The 22531-nt window shown below is 43.3% G+C and overlaps 1 protein-coding gene across 2 annotated transcripts in view; it reads right to left on the bottom strand.

The window, feature by feature from the left end:
* The window catches only part of RESF1 (retroelement silencing factor 1), a 121939-nt gene that overhangs the window by 15710 nt on the left and 83698 nt on the right, over nt 1–22531 (bottom strand). The window contains exon 1 of one of the 2 annotated variants that reach the window (XM_077469302.1): nt 11401–11542. The exons of the other annotated variant lie outside the window; for it this stretch is intronic. The gene's annotated coding sequence lies outside the window, so the exon portion shown is untranslated. Of the gene's footprint in view, nt 1–11400; nt 11543–22531 lie in introns of those variants that run through there. 2 annotated transcript variants of the gene reach the window in all.

Here is a 22531-nt window from a genome sequence, read left to right as displayed (position 1 = left end):
TGTCGCCAGTCTCTGGCCACCTCCTGAACCATGTCGCCAGTCTCTGGCCACCTCCTGAACCATGTCGCCAGTCTCTGGCCACCTCCTGAACCATGTCGCCAGTCTCTGGCCACCTCCTGAACCATGTCGCCAGTCTCTGGCCACCTCCTGAACCATGTCGCCAGTCTCTGGCCACCTCCTGAACCATGTCGCCAGTCTCTGGCCACCTCCTGAACCATGTCGCCAGTCTCTGGCCACCTCCTGAACCATGTCGCCAGTCTCTGGCCACCTCCTGAACCATGTCGCCAGTCTCTGGCCACCTCCTGTATAAAAATATTTTTTTTTTAAAACAGTCATTTTCGGTATCGGTTTCCGGCCTAGTGCATTTTTCATTTTCGGTATCGGTTTCGGCACCAAAAAACCCATTCGGTGCATCCCTATTTAAAATCATATCTTATTTGAACCTACAAATTTTGTAAGTATTTTTTTGTAACATTTGTGTGGAAATATATCACACAGTTTGATTCAAGCCGACTCAGTTATACAAACTAAATCCTGTATAATATTATTAACTAAGAAATTTGTCTCAATCATCTGTAAAAGGCAGAAAAGTATTTTCAGTTATTTTACTTTTTTTTTTTTTTTTTTTTTCTCCATTGTCTGTAAAAAGAAGAGATCTAATATATATATTATATTGCTATGTGATATCTTTTTAGGGTGACAACACTGAAGAAATGACACTTTGCTACAAAGTCAAGGAGTATACAGCTTCTATAACTGTAAATTTGCTGTCCCCTCAAAATAACTCACACAGCTATTAATGTGTAAACCACTGGCAACAAAAGTGAGTACACCCGAGTGAAAACATCCAAATTGGGCCCAAAATGTCAATATTGTGTGTGGCCACCATTATTTTCCAGCACTGCCTTAACTTTCTTGGACAGAGTTCACCAGAGCTTCACAGGTTGCCACTGGAGTCATCTTCCACTCCTCCATGACATCAGAGCTGGTGGATGCTAGAGACCTTGTGCTCTTCCACTTCCGGTTTGAGGATGCCCCACAGATGCTCAATAGCGTTTAGGTCTGGAGACATGCTTGGCGAGTCCATCACCTTTACCTTCTTTAGCAAGGCAGTGGCCATCTTGGAGGCGTGTTTGGGGTCGTTATGTTGGAATACTGCCCTGCGGCCCAGTCCTTGAAGGGAGAGGGATCATGCTCTGCTTCATTATCTTGTTATCTCATCTTGATTATCTCACAGTACATGTTGGCATTCATGGTTCCCCCAATGTAGCTCCCCAGTGCCGGCACCACTCATGCAGCCCCAGACCATGACACTCCCAACACCATGCTTGACTATAGGCAAGACACATTTGTCTTTGTAATCCTCAACTGGTTGCCACCACACATGCTTGACACCATCTGAACCAAATAAGTTTATCTTGGTCTCATCAGACCACAGGACATGGTTCCAGTAATCCATGTCCTTAGTCTGCTTGTCTTCAGCAAACTGTTTGCGGGCTTTCTTGTGCATCATCTTTAGAAGAGGCTTCCTTCTGGGACAACAGCCAAGCAGACCAATTTGATGCTGTGCAGCGTATGGTCTGAGCGCTGACAGGCTGACCCACCACCCCTTCAATCTCTGCAGCAATGCTGGCAACACTTATGTGTATTTCTCAAAAGACAACCTCTGGATATGATGCAGAGCACGCGCACTCAACTTCTTTGGTCAACCATGGCAAGGCCTGTTCTGAGTGGAACTTGCTGTATGGTCTTGGCCACCATGCTGCAACGTTTCAGGGTCTTGGCAATCTTCTTGTAGCCTATGCCATTTTTATGTAGAGCAAGAATAATTTTTTCCAGATCCTCAGAGAGTTCTTTGCCATGAGGTGCCATGTTGAACTTCCAGTGACCAGAGTGAGAGCGATACCAAATTTAAAAACACACCTGCGTCCTTGTAACACTAACCAGTCACATGACACCAGGAAGGGAAAAAAGGCTAATTGGGCCCAATTTGGACATTTTCACTCAAGGGGGTACTCACTTTTGTTGCCAGCAGTTTAGACATGAATAGCTGTGTGTTGAGTTTGTTTTGAGGGGACAGCAACTTTACACTGTTATACAATCTGTACACTCACTACTTTGCTACAATGTAAAGTGTCATCACATGAAAAGATAACAACATATTTACAAAAATATGAGGCATGAATACATATATATATATATATATATATATATATAAAAAATGTACACACTTTATTTTTTGTTTCTCCATTTTGTAGAACTGAAGCTAAAATGGCCAGGCTTGAGCGATAAACAGAACATGCATAGTTTGGGATAAACAACTCAGGGACTTTCCTGGTATTTGGGAGTCTGATTGGTAAAATGTCCAGTAAGAATGTCAGTGGGTAATTTGCCACCTCCATCTTGTGTGTGCCACTGATATGAGCGATGTGTTATAAGAATCCTATAGAAGAGACGCTCTGATAAGAGTCAGCACACTGATGGCCTTGTATGGGTGTGTTGCCCATAATTATGCATCAAATAAAATATAACCTTCAGACGAGGCGAAGTTCCAAATTATTCCATAGGTTTCCTGAAAAATAAGGAACTTCAGAGAAAATGCACCACCACACACAAATTTACATCTAAATTCATATTAACATGAAAGAAGAAAAAAAAAAAAAAAAAAAAAAAAGGTTTTTTTTTATTTTTATTTTTTTATATATAAACTGAAGCATTTCCCCAGATCTAATAAAGACTGAATTCCACAATTCCCTCCACAGAGAGGGAAACAAAATACATGAACATTTGGGAACTATGGAGGACAGGCTGTATAGTATCTGGTTACATAAAAGCTCTCTGAACATTGTCAAGGGAGAAGGGTGTATAATTTGTTTTTCATCCATTATCACCTTTGCTCCTCCTCTTGAGCATTGCCTAATCATTCCTACAAACTGTACTCACCAATCACTTATAAGGAAGCTTGCCACTCCGCTAACGGCACTACAGAACCTAAAAATGGTCCCTTCACTTTGATATTTCCATTTTTAATACAGTGAAGAATTCAGGTGTAGTTTTCAAATGGAATCCCAGGCTATACCCAACCAATTTTAAAAATGCTCCCTCCATACTAACACCTACAAGGATGAACCTGTGCAAGAAAAATGCATTGCTGGCTGCCCTGGTCCAGTCACATGATCTGCCAGCAGCAATTGCAGGGGAGATGAGGAAGCGCTGACAATGGATGGACCATGACAGCCTATTGGTAACACTGGCACTCCTAGGCATTCCAGCCATCAAGTGGGGGTGATCTCATTTGACTGAACCAGCCTGTCACAATATAGGTATAGTCTAGAACAGTGATGGCAAACCTTGGCACCCCAGATGTTTTGGAACTACATTTCCCATGATGCTCATGCACTCTGCAGTGTAGCAGAGGCTACATTTCCAGGTTTGCACACCTCCTGTAACATAAAGGCTCATGCACACTGCAGCTCAAAGAAGAAGCTCCTACAGGCTTTTGAGCTCTTCTTTTCTGCCTGGAAACTCTCCAAGTTAGGCATTGTGTCCATGCACACTATTGCTTTTTCAGGCATATGCCCCTACACAAAAACAACCAAACCCCCACACACCCAAACCAGATTTATACAGTGGTATATATATATATATATATATCCATCCAACTTGGGCTGCTTTTACACCGAGGTACTTTACAAGCACTATAGTGCTAAAAATAGCGCCTGCGCATTGCCTGTAAAGAGCCTCTCCTCACGCCAGTGTGAAAGCCTGAGTGATTTCACACTGGAGCAGTGCGCCAACAGGACGGTAGGAAAAAAAAAAAAAAAAAAAGCCCTGGCAAGCAGCATCTTTGCTGCGGTGTATACACCGCTCCTTAAGCGCCCCTGCCGATTGGAATCAATGGGCAGCAGCACTCTGCGGGTGTTTAACCCTTTTCCGGCTATTGTGGGGGGTCCCCAGTGCCCAGTGTGAAAGTAGCTTTCTGCTCAAAATCGCTCAATAAAGAGCACAAAAATGCACGAGCTTCAAGCTGAAATAAAAGCTCAAATGCCTGTAAAAAGCAGTTTTTGAGTTGGAAGTTTAGGTGTATGTAAAATGCAAGCAGAGAAAGGGGAACCTCCAAGGCAAGTCAAGAGAGCCATAACTTTTTGGAAAACTACTACCATAACCATCCACAGGGCAGGGGAGGAAATGGGAAAACTGTTAAGTGACTTGTAAAGATGTACAAAATAGTCAGATTACTACATGAAAAGGCTTCCAACTAATTGTATAGTGTCTCACGATAGGTGTCAAAAACGTCTAGAGGCTTCAAAATATATGGCGGTCTGCCAAAGTATGACTTGGCCCAGGTTTACATTGATGTGGGTTCGAAGTTGCTGAACTCGTACGATTTCAACCTGGCAATGCAGTCCGACTTCGGGGGCGATTTGAGTTATATGTGCGGGTCCATGCCTCCCGAAGTCGCCAAAAAGTAGTGCAGGAACTACTTTTGGGAAAGTCAGCATCGCACAGATTTGGACGATGCCATTTCCGGGAATAGCCGCCAATTTGGCACACGCTTTGAGATGTCAAAGCGCATGCCAAATCGGCCTGATGTGGACAGTCGCTGATTCAGAACAAAATACACACATTAGGAGTTCTGAAATGCTTTATGAAAGTTTTTTTTGGGTTGTACAATATATCTATTAGCAATAGGAACAAAGGATATGGAGAATCTACAACGCCACAGATGAGGGCCGGCAGGGTCTCCAGGTAGCTAGCAATAGAACTCTTAATTAGACATGCAGAGGATCGTAAGACTTCATACCTGTCCTCGTCTTCTCAGTAATATCAGTCACCCCTGGTTGCCTAGGCTAGGATGGAGGAGCGGAGGTCCCGATCACCGGTGGACAGACACCACACATACACGATTGTACGTGAATAATGACTGCAAAATTTATTAACTCACACATAGCCTTTTATGCAGTACAAGAAAAAGACCCTGCCCCGTAGAGGTCATTACACAAACATACGTCAGCATTATACTTCCTCAAACAATAGTCCTTGTTAAGAAATATAGACCAAAAGTTAGTAAATTTGTCCTAGCTCGTTACGCTTGCACATCAGTGTCTGCTGACTGACCCCAAATATGTCAAGAGTTCAGCAAAACCATTCTCAACCAGCATTACCTCACCATGCGGTTGGTGTCACAAGTTGAAACAGACAATTGATGCTTGTATAGAAACTTGAGACAGACCTTCTGGTCAGACTTGAGTAATATCTTTTTTGTCACGCTACTAATTATCATGTTATCAGTAGTTTGTTACGTACACATAGCCCAGGCTTTGTTACTCATAAAATAAAAGTAAAGCATAAATAAAAAAGGTACCCCATACCTTATAATACCCATGGGCAATTTTAGTCCATAAAATATATTAGGCTTGAATTAAGGAACAAAGTAAGCCTTCAATGATTTGCAAGAAACAAAACACCTTTAAGTATTTAAGGACCCAAAAATAGGCCCTCCTGCTGACTTCAAAACAACCTTAACCACTTTTGGAATGCTCACAACCAGTGCGGAAATTGCGTTAGCAAAATTCTTCAGATGGAATTCTGTGATACAGAACTTCCCACAAAATTTTGGTGATCACTAGATCTGGTAATTAAAGAAGACCAGGGTAGGTGAAGGACAGACATCCCGACGTTTGTAATACCATTCCTACAGCAAAGATTATAGAATTATAAATGCAGGATGAAGGTTGTACATTACTGTGAGCCTGGGTTCTCATGGTCTTTGGACAAAGTATGAATACGATGGAGGACTTCATGGTTCTTCACAACTGGTATTTGTACCTTGTTACAATGACATGGTTTAGGAGAATTTGGCATGGACAATATTGTTTTATCAGGAATTTTCCCCCTTGACCCTCAGCTCAAGTAAGGACTTCCAGCTAAAGTTTGTGTATATACGCACACCCTCATGAGCTATGCCGTGTCATAGTTTGAGAATGTGCTGGTTTATCACCAAGAATATCTGTTAACCACACATAGACAGTTCTCTGAAGCCCTTTCTAAAGGTTCAGATTTGCACAGGTCTCTTTGGAGGGTTACTAAATTAGAAACAATACCACTAAACAACACGGGCCTTACAAAAACACAACATTAAAGCCCAAATGAAGCCATCTACAAAAAGTATGTAATCAACTTTAAAAATATATCTACAGCTTTCCCTGAATACTAAAAGACAGACGATGCACAAGTAACACTCGATACATACAGACTAACACACAACCCATTAAATGGTCAGCTAGAGCTTTAGTTGGGTGGAGTTGATTTCAGCTGCAAGAAAAATAAATAAAAAGTATAACAAACATTCCAAAGTCCAAAACAGAACTAAAACATTCCCATTCCCTTCTGGCCAAAGACATTTAAAGCAAAAATTACAATACAGGAAGGATTCTGTCTTTTGTATTACAGACTTCCTCAAAAAAAGTAAAAAAACGCGCACCCCATTACAGAAGGTCACAAAGCAACCAACCACTTAGAAAAAGGGAAATTCTATTTTTTTCCTTTAGTAAGAAGGTGCACTGGACTAGGCATAACCAATGCAAGCAAGACATTTTAGGCTGCTGGAATTGATCACCTTTGCTATCTATGGACAATTTGACACTTCAACACTACTACTTTGCAGTCTGCACTCCTTTAAAATGAAACTCCATACTTTCATCCAGCACCTTACAAAAACAGGTTCATTTTATCTGTGTGGGCCCAATAGCTGCCTTTGTATTTCCTTCCATCTGACCACAGCCTGTACTTCGAGTTCCACTTCTGTGTTTGTCTTGACATCTTGCTTGTCCAACCAGATTTCGGTCTGCTGCCTGCCTCGACTGTCCATTTACATTTCTGCATCTCAACTTCATACTGTTCCTGGTTGTCTGTTGGTTTTCGCCTTCTTCCAACCCTCGGATTTGCTCCCCAGCACAACATCTTCACCAACGACTCTTGGGAAATCAGGAGTAGTCCAGGATTTCAGTTGCACAGAAGTTCAGTATTTGTGAGAGCATGTCAACAAAGAGTTCTTTGGAAGTGGTAAACAAAAGGGCACACGAGCTCTATGGATGTACACATCATATATACCTACACTGAGGTTTAATGTTCTCTTCCAAAAAGTGGTTTCCTATGGCATTAAAGTTAGGCATGCCAAGTGATTTGTGGCAGCAAAATTTGACCTATAGATTATAAGACAAGGGTATGCATAACCAGCAACTGTGTGGACAAGAAGCAGAGCTTGGTACTAGTCTTCACAACCTTGTATGATATTGTGCAAGTTTGGTTAAGAATGTGCAAGAATGCTTGCACAGCATTCCCCCCCCCCCCCCCCCCACCCCTAATGTGCTCACTGCGGTCAAGTCTGTTCTCGGAATGTACATCCTGTTTAGCCTTAGGCAATCAGCTAAAATAAGTGACTAATGACCAGATGTCCCATTTAACTTGTGATAGATATACACCAAGTAACAAACTTGTATAACCCTAGATACATATGCATTAAACTAACTACTCCCCCTTCTTTGTTTTATACTGATTACAAGCTACTTTCACACTCAAACATCTTTTGAACTCACATCCTGTTTCACACGTTTTATTTGGTGTCTCACTGTACCGGGGGTCATGGTGGTCTAGCAAAGTTAACCAAGTTGGTTGTCCAGAACCAGAATTCCTTTCACTTATATTTTCTTTGTTTTATAGTCAAGTAATTAACTAAATGCAATAACCTTCATGTTGATAAGAGGAGATGTGATACAAGATGGGAGACTGATTATATTCATATTAATCATTTGAAGTTCTGTTAATGAGTCATTTTCTTTTTATCCATTGATGAGAAAGGATGTTTAGACCCCATCTTGTTTCAAGCCTTATTGCCATTTTGATAGATTACTTCCATGATCGTATGTGGACAGGATATTCTCATATTAGCATGCCAAAATGTATTTTTCCAAATAGATAGGAATTTCCCTGATCCCTTGGCTCTGTAACCCAATATGGCTTAATGATGGAGATTCTGGACTTAAACTCACTGATTCGGATATAGTTGACCACACTGCCATCATCCAAATTTGTGATCTGATGCATTGTATATACATTGGAGTGATATCGTTCATTTCAAAACTCCTATGGTCTTCATGGTTAAAAAGCCAGCACTCAGACTTTTTTTTGACAACATTTCAAGACTGTTCCATCGCACTTGTTGTTCCTGAGAACTTTAAGAGCAGCAGGGCTTCTCAATCTAAAGAAAATACTGATTTGTATCTGCAATGGTAGAGATAGTTTTGGACAGGGCTCCTTGGCTATTTTGGCCCGCATTCAACTACTGGACCAGTAAAAATACTTACCCACTAAGAATCAGTTAGACAGAAGTCATATGTCTACCCATGGTCCATTGACAATTTAGCTAACAAAGACCCTGAAGCTAGGTGTAGACTGAGCCTTCTTTATCAGCTCAATGCATATAAATGCATTAAATACAACAAAGCAAATTGATGACTTGCAAAGAAATAGCTTGGATTATCTCAGCTATGGAACCATAGGGTTCTTTTATATGTAGTCAGAGGTTCCTTAGGTTCCCTCAGCAGACTAACTTCCGACGATGCCTGCACAGTTATGGGACCAACTTCAATTACTCCCAACAGAACACCAATGTGCTGGGAGAACACCATTGTGTTGGGGAATCACAATTTTACACACAGCACACTGCTAAGTAAAACACACATACCTAAAATAAGGAAAAAACTATGATATTGCATAAAAATGGCGACACCAACAGGTGCAGCAAGAAAAAGATAAATAAAAAAAGTCCCTCGTGGTAGGAAAAAAAAAAAAAAGAAATAATTTGTAACAAACAAGAGAACAATATTAAATATACCCCATGATACATTTCTAAGACTGACAAACTAGAAATAGCAAGAAAAACAAGATGAGCTCTCTAAAGACCAAAAATTGCATGGTGCGTGGATATCTTAAGGAAAGTTCTATCTTAATATGACATTAGAGGGACCAGGCAGTCCTCAGCATGTGCCCTTGGGGAGGAGCAAGGTACCAAAATACAGTTTACAAATAGTTCGCTCCCCCAGCGATGTCTAAAATGAAGCTCATCTTTATAGGAAGAAAAAAAAAGGCAGAGCTAAACATTATGGATTTCCAGCATTGTATAATCTGAATAAACATTGTCAAATTAAAAAGGCTGTCTAACATCTTGCCTACTGGGCTCTTATACCCCCCTTCCCAACTAGGTCAAATTTCAGCACTCATATCTTGAATGACAATTACTCGGTCATGCAACACAGTACCTATATGAATTTGTTGTACTTTTCCACACAAAGCTTTCTTTTGGTGGGATTTAATCAGGACTGGGTCCCCCCCCCCCCCCAATAAAGGGAAAAAAAAAAAAAAAAAAAAAGTCTGAAAATCTATATCTATATTAGAGCAGCACAATGGTTTGCTTAAAATAAAAAGATCACGATTCCCTCACCATAAAACCTTTCATCTTATACAAAAAAGGCCAACGTTACTGGTTAGTTTTTTTTTTAAAGTCATTTTTTTTTTTTTTTTTTTTTTATATTGCATTTGAAAGATCGCTGCACTAATACAGTGTGACATAAAATATTGCAGCAACCACCATTTTATTCTCTAGGATGTCTACTAAGATAGAGCTATATAGATATATATATCCCCCATCAAATCATTCTCTGCAGCTATTACCTTTTGTACCACCAACCCCTCTTTTTAGAATGTAAGCTCTACAAGAGGGGCCCCCCCTTCTACCTTTTGTACTGTACTGCAATTGTGTTGTCACCCCTATACATTGTAAAGTGCTGCATTAACTGTTGGCGCTATATAAATCATGAAATTAGTCATTCAAGTTATTATTATTATTATTGTTTAGGGGTTCTCACTAATTTTGTAGCAAAAAAATAAAAAAAAATTAAACTTGAAACCAACAAAATGTCAGAAAAAGGTTTAGTTACTTTTTTCACTTGCACACAAAGTCTATTCCATTGACAAATTGTTACAATGTTTATACTTAAGTTCAACTGATAAAGAATGTCTGGATTCTTGGCAGACTGCCCAGTTTTTCCTCTCTCTTTTGAGGGCTGTGGCTTCAGAAGAGCAGAGAGAAATCTTTGCATAGAAAGAATTGTGAAACCCTTTAGTCGAGATAGAGAGAATATATATATTTTTTTTTTCTAATTCCTGCATTAACCCTTGGATTAGAAACAAGTGCTATGGTTACTTGATCAGAAGGGGGCAGTAGAGTACAGCTGCTAATACAGTTGTTTACAGCTGAGGACCTTGTGGGCGCAGGAAGAAAATCTAGTCATCTTGTGTCTGGGCTCCTGAGCACGATTGAGTATTTGAATTGTTAAATGTTTTTTTTTTTTTTTAATAATTCAAATACTCAATAGTGCTCAGGAGCCCAGACACAAGATGACTAGATTTTCTTCCTGCGCCCACGAGGTCCTGATCTGTAAACAACTGTATTTTACTGCCCCCTTCTGACCAGAACACTTGTTTTTAATCCAAGGAGGTAATGCAGTAATTAAGAAAAAAAAATTTATTTATTATATATATATATATATATATATATATATATATATATATATATATATATATATATATATATATATATATATATATATATAAAATTTTTTTTTTTTTTTTTTTTTTTTTTTTATTACACACACTTTTTTTTCTAGAACATCACATGGCACTGCAATAGTTTATTTCATATATGCTGCTGCTGTTTTTTTTTACTTTTTTTTGCTACACACTTATTACCTTATGTATGACCTGCTCCTTTTTTAGATTGTAAGCTCTAATGAGCAGGATCCTGATAATGCTCTTGCTTTGACTTGCATTACAACTGTACAAGCAGTCCTATATAAATCCTAAATAATAAATGGGAAAAAAAATAAAAATCTTCCCTAAACACGTTTGGGCTGGAGATGCTAGTTTGGGTCTCTGCAGCATTATACTAAAACATAGAATGGAACAGTACAAATATCAGAACCCCCAAGAAAAAAATAGAAAATAAAAAAAATAGAAAAAAAAATAAAATCCTCTGTCATGCAGCTCGGTGTAAAGCAATAGTGATCTTCGTAGACAAGTGATTGCATTTTCCAATTTCCAGACTGAAGTCTTTATGTAATTGTATATACTGTGTGCAGTCCACAGCGGAATGCCCCTTCTCCCTCCCCATCCTATCAGCGGGCTGATGATGACATGGAGATCGAAGTTCTCAGGGATCTCAGGCTGCAGCAGCACGAAGTTTAGAACAAAGAGAAGAGCTACTAAGTATCCAGCGATCGTGATAGAATCCGCCAACAATCCACTCGCGCGCCCCTCCTCCCCCTCCCCAGGTGTACTCACACGTGTATTTGCCGCCTACACTTCCACGAACCCGCTCCATGAATCGCTCCAGATCACACGGCCATTCCCCATGCCGCCATCCATCGCTCTGCCCAGCATCTAAACGGTTCAAAACCTTGAAAAGAGCGGGGCGGCTCCTAGAAACGACTAGCCAACCCGATAAACCCGAAGGCGTGGCCTATCGCGGACAGCGCTTTGAGATTCGGCCAAGTAGGACGCGGCGAACGCGGGAGGCTGGGCTTGCGTTGTGTGCGTGGTTGCCATAGTGGAACGAAAGACGCCATGTTTGTTAAAGGCAAAAGGTAAATGGTAAACGTTTGCCTTCTGTTATACTTTAACACAAGGAGAAGTCGTTTTATTTTATTCTTATGGCTGTGATATTAAAAACCAGAACCAAAAATGTACTATATTGCAGCTTAGCGATCATTAGGTGTGTTGGCTGCATTCATTTACTTTATTCCTTCTGTTTTCACCTGGTGATATGGTCGGTAACACATCTCCTGTATTAGACCGCCCCCACTCTGCATGAAGGAGCACAGGGGGCACAGCAAACAGTATTGTCAGTCTGGAGGAGGGGGAGGGCAGTATTAGATGTACTAGCAGATTTAGATACACTAACAGACCAAAGCCAAATTCCAGCTAATACTTCATAAGCAGTTAACCAATTCATCCCCAGAAGGATTTGCCCCCTTAATGACCAGTCCATTTTTTGCGATACGGCACTGCGTCGCTTTAACTGACAATTGCGCGGTTGTGCAATGCTGTACTCAAACAAAATTGATGTCCTTTTTTTCCTACAAATATAGCTTTCTTTTTCTGGTATTTGATCACCTCTGCGGTTTTTATTTTTTGCTCTATAAACAAAAAAATATTGACTTTTTGCTGTAATTCATATGCAAAAAAATCGAAATAAACAAATTTATTGATCAGTTTAGGCCGATATATATTCTTCTACATATTTTTGCTGAAAAAAATTGGAATAGGCATATATTGATTAGTTTGCACAAAAGTTATCGCGTCTACAAACTACGGCATAGACTTATGCCGCGTACACACGGTCGAATTGTATGACGTACTTAGTCCGTCATACAATCCGGCGGACAATCCGGCGTACTTTCTACCGAACGGATTTGGCCACACACGGATACACAAACAGTCCGCCGAAAGCTTGCGCGATGACGTACAGCACGTACGACGGGACTAGAAATAGGAAGTCCAAGACACAGCAAAGCACCCTTTGGGCTCCTTCTGCTGACTTTGCGTTAGTGGAAGTTTGGTTAGAGACGATTCGTGCTTTTCAGACTTCAGCTTAATTAGTCCGTTTTTGTTTTTTTAATTTATTCTCGAATTGGAATATTAATCATAGGATGAGGATGAATAAAGACATTTGTGATAACTCTGTGTGAATATAAGCAGCAAAGCAACTTCACTTTTCTTGCATTATGAAGAAGAAAAGAATGTGCTATATTAAAAAAACACAAAATTAGCAGCATGACGAATATGCTAGCTTCAATACGAACACTAGTTTTACAAGACAGAGCGCTTCCGCCCTGTAAATCCTTTCTGGGCATGCGCCATTCTTAGTCCGTTGGACTAGCATACTGACGACCGTATTGTCCGCTGAAACCAAAGTACGACGGAAAGATTGTTGTGCAAACCGAAATTCTTAGTACTCCGGACTGCACGCTGAAAAAGTCCGCTGAAGCCCACACACGAGCGGATTGTCCGTTGAAATGTGTTTCAACGGACTAAGTACGTCATACAATTCGACCGTGTGTACGCGGCATATGGAACTTTTATTTATTTCTTATTGTTTTTACTAGTAATGGCGCCAATCTGCGATATTTAGCGGGACTGAGACATTGCGGAGGATAAATCTGACCCCAAATTACACTTTGTGGGCACCAGTGACATTATTACATCGATCAGTGCTATAAAAATGCACTAATCAATCATTAAAAGATACCTGCATGAAAGGGGTTAACACTAGAGGGCGATCAAGGGGTTAGTGTGTTCCCTGGGTGTGTTCTAACTGTAGGGGGGATGGGCTCACTGGGATCTGACATGTCACTAGGCAGAACAGAGCCTTGTTTACGTAGGCAGTTCCTCGTTCTGCCTCTCCTCACCACATTTGTGGGTCACCGGCGGACATCAAGATCACGTGATCCGCGGGCACATGCGAGCACGCTATCTTCCTTGCACAGACTGGCATACAGGTACGTTAGTTCGTGTAGGAGAGCCAATCTGCCGCATGTATGCGAGCTGGTCGGCAAGTGGTTAAAGTAACACATTTTTTCATTTGGAATAAAGGTTTTACATACATAAATACAATCTGAACATTGTAAGCACCCTCTAACTGCTGCATCTGCAGGATAGCCTTTTCTGTTGAAATTGTAACAGGCTTACAGGCAGGATCAACAAGCCCATACAGTGCAATGACAGGCTGTAAATTTGTGAAATTTTGAACAGTCAGCAAGTACCTGCTGTGATCATGGCTGAATACATATAAAGTGCATTCACTCCCGATCGCCGCAGGTAACCGCTGGCTATGAGAACAGTCATGAATAGCTGCGGCCGCTGATAGTCTGTCATTGCACTGTACAGACTTGGTCACAGCTATCCACACACAGTTGTCAATCCCAGCCACAGGGATCAGTAAATTATTGCCACTGGGATTTGCAGGTTGGCTAAACTCTGCCTTAGAACAACTGTCAGGTTTTAGTTCCTGTCTGCTTCTCCATTAGGTCACCATCCTCCCGGTCACTGTTATCACCAAAAGTGAAAGAAAATCTCAAATTTTGAAAGGTCAACAGAACAGGAAATCTTCCAATGGAGACACTAGGTCCGGTGACCACTAGGAATTTTCTCTCCCTTCCTGCTGTAGCTATGGGACAGGAAGTGAAGGGAAATTTCCCCAGTAGGAAACAGATGGCAAAAAAAACTGTGGTTTAACCCTCCCTTACTCCACCCCCCCCCCCCCCATTTTTTTTTTTCTTTTTCTTTTTTTATAGGCCTTTCAAATTTTTTTTTTCATCATCTGTGTCCCATTGCAGAGATTTCCCCTCACTTCCTGTTCCATATTTAAACAGGAAGTGAGAGGATGAGAGGAAATCTCTGCACATTAAGGGAATTTTTTGGGGACCTCTAGGTCACTGGAACTAGTTTCCCCATTGGAAGATTTTCCCTCTATTAATATTTTGGGGACAACCCAAAATTTGGGATTTTCTTTTACTTTCACTTTCAATGATAATGGGAAACAGGACAAATAGAGAGACGGGGAATCTCCCAAACGGGGGAAGACAGCAATAAAAACGGACAGGTGTTCTAATCCATCTCCACTCTATCCAAAGCTAAAAAGAAAGATTTGTCTTTAGTTATACTTTAAAACTTTGCGAACTGAGTCTTATAAAGGTTTTAAAGTACAATTTTTTCTCTTTGGTCAATATTACCAGGCTTTCCTATGTACTAATGCACTACTAATAGGCCTATCTGTTAAAACAGTTTGATTGCTAGTGGCTTGCTACACATTTTTTGTTTCTTTGCTGTAGGTATAAAAAGAATTTGCTGTTCATGCAGCTGTCAAATTGTGTCTTCTTTCTTCTCTACATGTCTGCATTTCCAGTTTTAGGCTTGCACCATTTTGAGGGTCAGAGGTAAAAAACGACAGCAGCTGCCTTGTCAGCCATGTTCAGACTGATGAGAAGTCTATTTCTTGTCCTGACAGATTTCCTTTAGACGAAACCCATGTTGGGAAAATTACAGTGGCTGCCATTATTGCTAGTGTGAAGATATGAAGATATATGCAGTACATATCTGTATACTCCTCAGAGTTCCCCTTCAAAATAAGAATGTATTTCTTTCTAAAATGTTTCTGAATTCTTTTGGTATTTCTTAAATCTTGCAACACATATGTTGTTTGTGTATCTTGCTCTCTGGTTGACATGAGATGTCCTGTCAGTAAGACGATAAAGGATATTACTCCCAGAAATGATGTGAAATGTTTTTATGTAAAGTCCCTATTTAGAATATACCGTATATACTCGAGTATAAGCCGAGATTTTCAGCCTCTTTTTTGAGTCATCGCTGTCTGCCCGCTCGATCAGCGTGTCGAGCAGACAGACAGCGGCCATTCTATAATTCAAAAGCCGCGCCTCCGAATCCGCCTTCGCCTGTGATAGGCGGAACACTGAATTTCCCAGCAGCCTGTGTTCCGCCTATCACGGACATCGTATCATCCTCGTACTACGGACGAGGATGATACGATGTCCGTGATAGGCGGAACACAGGCTGCTGGGAAATTCAGTGTTCCGCCTATCACAGGCGAAGGCGGAGGCTTTTGAATTTTACAATGGCCGCCGAGGCGCCGACGAAGAGGGCACGGGACGGAGGCAAGGCAAGGCACGGCACGGGACGGGACGGAGGCAAGGCAAGGCACGACACGGGACGGAGGCAAGGCACGGCGGCAAGGCACGGCACGGGACGGAGGCAAGGAGGCAAGGCACGGGACGGAGGCTCGGGACAAAGGCTCGGGACACAGGTAGGCTGGACACACACACACACACACACACACACACACACACACACACACACACACACACGGAGACACACACACACACAGGGATGGATGGATACACACACACACAGGGATGGATGGATGGATGGAGACACACACACACAGGGATGGATGGATGGAGACACACACACACAGGGATGGATGGATGGATGGATGGAGACACACACACACAGGGATGGATGGATGGATGGACACACACACACACAGGGATGGATGGACGGACACACAGGGATGGACGGACACACAGGGATGGACGGACACACAGGGATGGACGGACACACACACAGGGATGGACAGGCATGTCTCACCCTCGGCTTATACACGAGTCAATAAGTTTGCCAGTTTTTTTGGGGGTAAATTGGGGGCCTCGGCTTATATTCGGGTCGGCCTATACTCGAGTATATACGGTAATTTACCCCTGCCATAATTAATCACTATCCTGTCAAACTGACCTTTATCTTGTTATGGTGTTTGGGTCAGTATGACCATATGTAATATGGGACCAATTATGTTGGAATGTATTGCGTATTTTGTAACTTGGGCTTTTGCCCACCATATACTGTCATGTTATTATTTTGTCAATGACTTAGAACAAGCTTTAAGTCTGCATTCACATTTGCGCGACTTGTCATTCAACTTTGGACATCAAAGTCGCATTACAAGTCGTTCCCCATGTTTTCTAATGATAAGCAATTCATACAGTATCTCTCTTCTAGGGATGAGCCGAACATCCCCCTGTTCGGTTCGCACCAGAACCTGCGAACAGACCTAAACTTCGTGTGAACTTTAGAACCCTATTAAAGTCTATGGGACTCGAACGTTCACAATCTAAAGTGCTCATTTTAAAGGGTAATATGCAGGTTACTGTCCTAAAAAGTGTTTGAGGACCCGGGTCCTGCCCCAGGGGACATGGATCAATACAAAAAAAAGTTTTAAAAACTGCCGTTTTTTCAGGAGCAGTGATTTTAATAATGATTAAAGTGAAACAATAAAAGTGTAATATTCCTTTAAATTTCGTAGCTGGGGGGTATCTATAGTATGCCTGTGAAGGGGCGCATGTTTCTGGTGCTTAGAACTGTCCCTGCACAAAGTGTCATTTGTGCAGGAAAAAAAGTCTTTTAAAATCACTTGCGGCTATTGTCGGGTCCCGTAATACAGAGAACACTCAATGAGTGTTCTCTGCATTAGCCGACAATTCATTCATTCATTGATAATAAAAAATAAAAAAAAGCGTGGGGGTTCCCCTAAATTCAATTACCAGGCCCTTCAGGTCTGACATGGATATTAAGGGGAACCCCTTGTCAATTTTTTTTTTTAAAAATTGACGTGGGGGTCCCCCTAAATATCCATAACCAGACCCTTCAGGTCTGATATGGATATTAAGGGGAACCCCGCATCAAATTAGAAAAAAAATTGACGTGGGGGTCCCCCTAAAAATCCATATCAGACCCTTTATCCGAGCACGCAACCTGGCAGGCCGCAGGAAAAGAGGGGGGGACGAGAGAGCGGCCCCCCCTCCCTCCTGAACCGTACCAGGCCACATACCCTCAACATTGGGAGGATGCTTTGGGGGTCTGTGACCCCTCAAAGCACCTTGTCCCCATGTTGATGAGGACAAGGGCCTCATCCTCACAACCCTGGCCGTTGGTTGTGAGGGTCTGCGGGCGGGGGGCTTATCAGAATCTGGAAGCCCCCTTTAACAAGGGGACCCCCAGATCCCGGCCCCCCCCTGTTTGAAATGGTAAGGGGGTACAAAAGTACCCCTACCATTTCACAAAGAAAGTGTCAAAATGGTTAAATAAGACAAACACACTTTTGAAAAATTCCTTTATTAAAAAATAAAAAAATAAAAAAAAGATTCCAGCGGTGCTAATCCACTCTTGCTATCCAGCGACGGGTCTCCGGGGTCCAGCGATGGATGATCATATCCAGCGACGGGGGATCTCTCAGTCCAGCGCTGTCCATACATCCTTCTTCTGTCTCCACTCCGGAGACACTGCAGAGATCCCAGCGCTGACGTTTCTTATATTAGGCCACCCGTCACCTGACCCCGCCCCTCTGACGCTGGAGAGGGAAGCCAGGGGTTCCCCAGTGACGTGTGGGTGACCCCGCCCCCTCTGATGTAACGCAGGTTTCCGCCCCCAGCTACGAAATTTAAAGGAATATTACACTTTTATTGTTTCACTTTAATCATTATTAAAATCACTGCTCCTGAAAAAACGGCAGTTTTTAAAACTTTTTTTTGCATTGATCCATGTCCCCTGGGGCAGGACCCGGGTCCCCAAACACTTTTTAGGACAGTAACCTGCATATTACCCTTTAAAATTAGCACTTTAGATTTCTCCCATAGACTTGTATAGGGTGTTCCGGCTTTTCGAATTTGCTGCGAACAGCCCAAATTGTTCACTGTTCGCTGAACAGGCGAACAGGCAATGTTTGAGTAGAACATGAGTTTGACTCGAACTTGAAGCTCATCCCTACTCTCTTCAATGTTAACCCTCAAAAGTTGCATGAAAGTCATACCTGAATGTTATACAATGCAACAGTTGTGTATCCAAGTTGCAACCATCCAAAATTTCGTCAAAGTTTCATCAAAATTGCACCAAAGTTGCACTCCAAAGTTGGCACGACTTTGGAGTCATACAGGTGTGAATGGAGCCTAAGTTTCAGAAAGGCAATGAAAACTTAGAATTCCAGATCCATGCACTTGTTGATGTAAAAATGTAAGTATAACAATATTTTCAAAAGGAGAGAATAGTGATGGCATTCTCAAAGTTATTGACCCCATATCTCACTATAAAGAGGACCTGTCATGTCATATTCCTATTACAAGGGATGTTTACTTTCCTTGTAATAGGAATAAAAGTGATCAAAATGTTTTTTTTTCAAAAAAGTGTCAAAATAAAAAAAGAAAGTATAATTAACAATAATTTTTTTTTTTTTGTAAAGCGCCCCAGTCCCCATGTGCTCGCATGCAGAAGCGAACGCATATGTCCCGCCCACATATGAAAACGGTGTTCAAACCATACATGTGAAGTATTGACGCAAACTTTGGAGCGAGAGCAATAATTTTGTCCCTAGACCTCCTCTGTAACTCAAATCATGTAACCAGTAGTGATGGACGAACTTCCGACGGGACGTTTCGCGAACGCGAAACGCGAACGGGCACAAACGTTCGCGAAAACGACCGTTCGCCGCGGGCTCCATTGACTTCAATGGGAGGCGAATTTCGCAAACCTTTAGGTCGAATTTGCGGCCACGGGGTAATTATTAGGGGGTAGCACGTAGTCCCACCACCTGGACAATAGCATAATACATGTATGAGGTGAATTTGGGATCGATAACTACAAGCATTTTTTTTTTATTTGGGAAATTGTTCTGACAATTCAGGACTATGGAGCTAATGAAGGCAATGGAGGAGAGGGAAGGTCAGGGACCAGGGTAGGCAAACAAGAGGGTGCAGGAGATACAGAGCACTGACAGCAGCACCGTAATACAGAGCACTGACATCAGCACCGTGACATACAGCGCTGACAGCAGCTCCGTGACATACAGCGCTGACAGCAGCTCCGTGACATACAGCGCTGACAGCAGCTCCGTGACATACAGCGCTGACAGCAGCTCCGTGACATACAGCGCTGACAGCAGCTCCGTGACATACAGCGCTGACAGCAGCACCGTGACATACAGCGCTGACAGCAGCTCCGTGACATACAGCGCTGACAGCAGCTCCGTGACATACAGCGCTGACAGCAGCTCCGTGACATACAGCACTGACAGCAGCTCCGTGACATACAGCGCTGACAGCAGCTCCGTGACATACAGCGCTGACAGCAGCACCGTGACATACAGCGCTGACAGCAGCTCCGTGACATACAGCGCTGACAGCAGCTCCGTGACATACAGCGCTGACAGCAGCTCCGTGACATACAGCACTGACAGCAGCTCCGTGACATACAGCGCTGACAGCAGCTCCGTGACATACAGCGCTGACAGCAGCACCGTGACATACAGCGCTGACAGCAGCTCCGTGACATACAGCGCTGACAGCAGCTCCGTGACATACAGCGCTGACAGCAGCTCCGTGACATACAGCGCTGACAGCAGCTCCGTGACATACAGCGCTGACAGCAGCTCCGTGACATACAGCGCTGACAGCAGCTCCGTGACATACAGCGCTGACAGCAGCTCCGTGACATACAGCGCTGACAGCAGCTCCGTGACATACAGCGCTGACAGCAGCACCGTAAGCAGCCCCAGGAGGAAGTCAGCACAGCACAGGGATGGTGTGATCCCCTCATAATAAGAACCCCCAGGAGGAAGTCAGCACAGCACAGGGATGGTGGGAGCCCCTCATAATAAGAACCCCCAGGAGGAAGTCAGCACAGCACAGGGATGGTGGGAGCCCCTCATAATAAGAACACCCAGGAGGAAGTCAGCACAGCACAGGGATGGTGGGAACCCCTCATAATAAGCAGCCCCAGTAGAAATATGACACCGCTCAACCTCTTCAAAGAGGAGGGTAGGGGCATATAGTACGGTGTGCTTTTTTGGGTCAGGGAAGTGAGCCAAATGAATTAAGAAGGTCTGTGTGCTTGATTCCAAAAATTGTTTATAGACATATACATGGTCTACTGATCACATGTGTTGAATTCCTCCGAGATCCATGCCTCATTCATTTTTAGAAATGTGAGGTAGTTAACACTGTCGTGAGCTAGGCGAGTACGCTTATCGGTCACAATCCCCCCTGCTGCGCTGAACGTCCTTTCGGACAGGACACTGGATGAGGGGCAAGCCAACAGTTCGATTGCAAATTGGGCAAGCTCTGGCCAGAGGTCAAGCCTGCCCACCCAGTAGTCTAGGGGTTCATCACTCCTCAGAGCGTCCACATCGGCCGTTAACCCAATGTAGTCGGACACCTGACGGTCTAGGCGTTCCCTGATGCTGGATCCGGATGACACCTGTCGATGGGTCGGCTGAAAGAATGACCTCATATCCGAAGTCACCAACACATCTTCAAACCGGCCTCTTCTTGCAGGCGCTGTTGGATTGGTACCCGCAAATCCTTCTCTGGGAGTGGGAATTGCTCCTCTGCCAGCGCACGCAAAAGCAGAATGCAGCATTTCTCGAAGCAAGGCCTGGAAGTGCTGCATTCTGACAGCCCTCTGCGACGGCGGTAACATTTCCGCCATTTTGTGTTTGTACCGGGGATCTAAGTACGTTGCCACCCAGTACTGGTCCTTGACCCTCATGCTTTTTATACGGGGGTCCCTATTAAAACACTGGAGCATGAAGGCCCCCATTTGCACTCAAGCGGAAGGTATGTGGTGGTGGTGGTGTTGTTGGTGGTAGTGTCTTTGGGGGTGCACATAGCAGAGAGTGAAGAAGAGGGTGCAGATCGAGAGGATGAGGAGGGTGCAGAAGAATAAGGCTGAGTGAGCCACTCAACCAAGTCTGGTGCGTCCTTTAAAGTAATTGAACGCACCTTCTGCAACTTCCCACTTTGGCTCAAGGCTGTTGCTCCTGCCCTACCCCTACCACCCCTGCGGAAGGGCCTGCCTCTTCCTCTGCCTGTCATTTTTTAAATCACCCTGTGACAAAACTCTTAGTCCCTATACCGCTGAAGGACTGCTGCAGTATAGGGCAGCGGTCAGCAGTAGTGCACGTCAACCCTATGTATTGTGGACCGATAGCGGTCCTTACAGAACAGCAGACTGTACTGCACTCAGGCCTATGTACCGTAGCACCCTATACCAAGTTACCAGTCCTTATAAAAACTTTTGTGGACCAAGCAGGTTGTGTGTTAGTGATTAGCAGACTGTACGTCAGTCCCTATACCAATGAAGGACTGCTGCAGTATAGGGCAGCGGTCAGCAGTAGTGCACGGCAACCCTATGTATTGTGGACCGATAGCGGTCCTTACAGAACAGCAGACTGTACTGCACTCAGGCCTATGTACCGTAGCACCCTATACCAAGTTACCAGTCCTTATAAGAACTTTTGTGGACCAAGCAGGTTGTGTGTTAGTGATTAGCAGACTGTACGTCAGTCCCTATACCAATGAAGGACTGCTGCAGTATAGGGCAGCGGTCAGCAGTAGTGCACGGCAACCCTATGTATTGTGGACCGATAGCGGTCCTTACAGAACAGCAGACTGTACTGCACTCAGGCCTATGTACCGTAGCACCCTATACCAAGTTACCAGTCCTTATAAGAACTTTTGTGGACCAAGCAGGTTGTGTGTTAGTGTTTAGCAGACTGTGCGTCAGTCCCTATACCGCTGAAGGACTGCTGCAGTATAGGGCAGCGGTCAGCAGTAGTGCACGGCAACCCTATGTATTGTGGACCGATAGCGGTCCTTACAGAACAGCAGACTGTAACGCACTCAGGCCTATGTACCGTAGCACCCTATACCAAGTTACCAGTCCTTATAAGAACTTTTGTGGACCAAGCAGGTTGTGTGTTAGTGATTAGCAGACTGTACGTCAGTCCCTATACCAATGAAGGACTGCTGCAGTATAGGGCAGCGGTCAGCAGTAGTGCACGGCAACCCTATGT

Source organism: Lithobates pipiens, unplaced genomic scaffold (assembly GCF_037356315.1).
Source record: "Lithobates pipiens isolate NorthernLeopardFrog02 unplaced genomic scaffold, aLitPip1_a1.2 Scaffold_8, whole genome shotgun sequence".
NCBI classification, from domain to species: domain Eukaryota; kingdom Metazoa; phylum Chordata; class Amphibia; order Anura; family Ranidae; genus Lithobates; species Lithobates pipiens.
The sequence above is the reverse complement of the archived record's forward strand: the minus strand, read 5'-3'. Positions and strand labels throughout refer to the sequence as shown.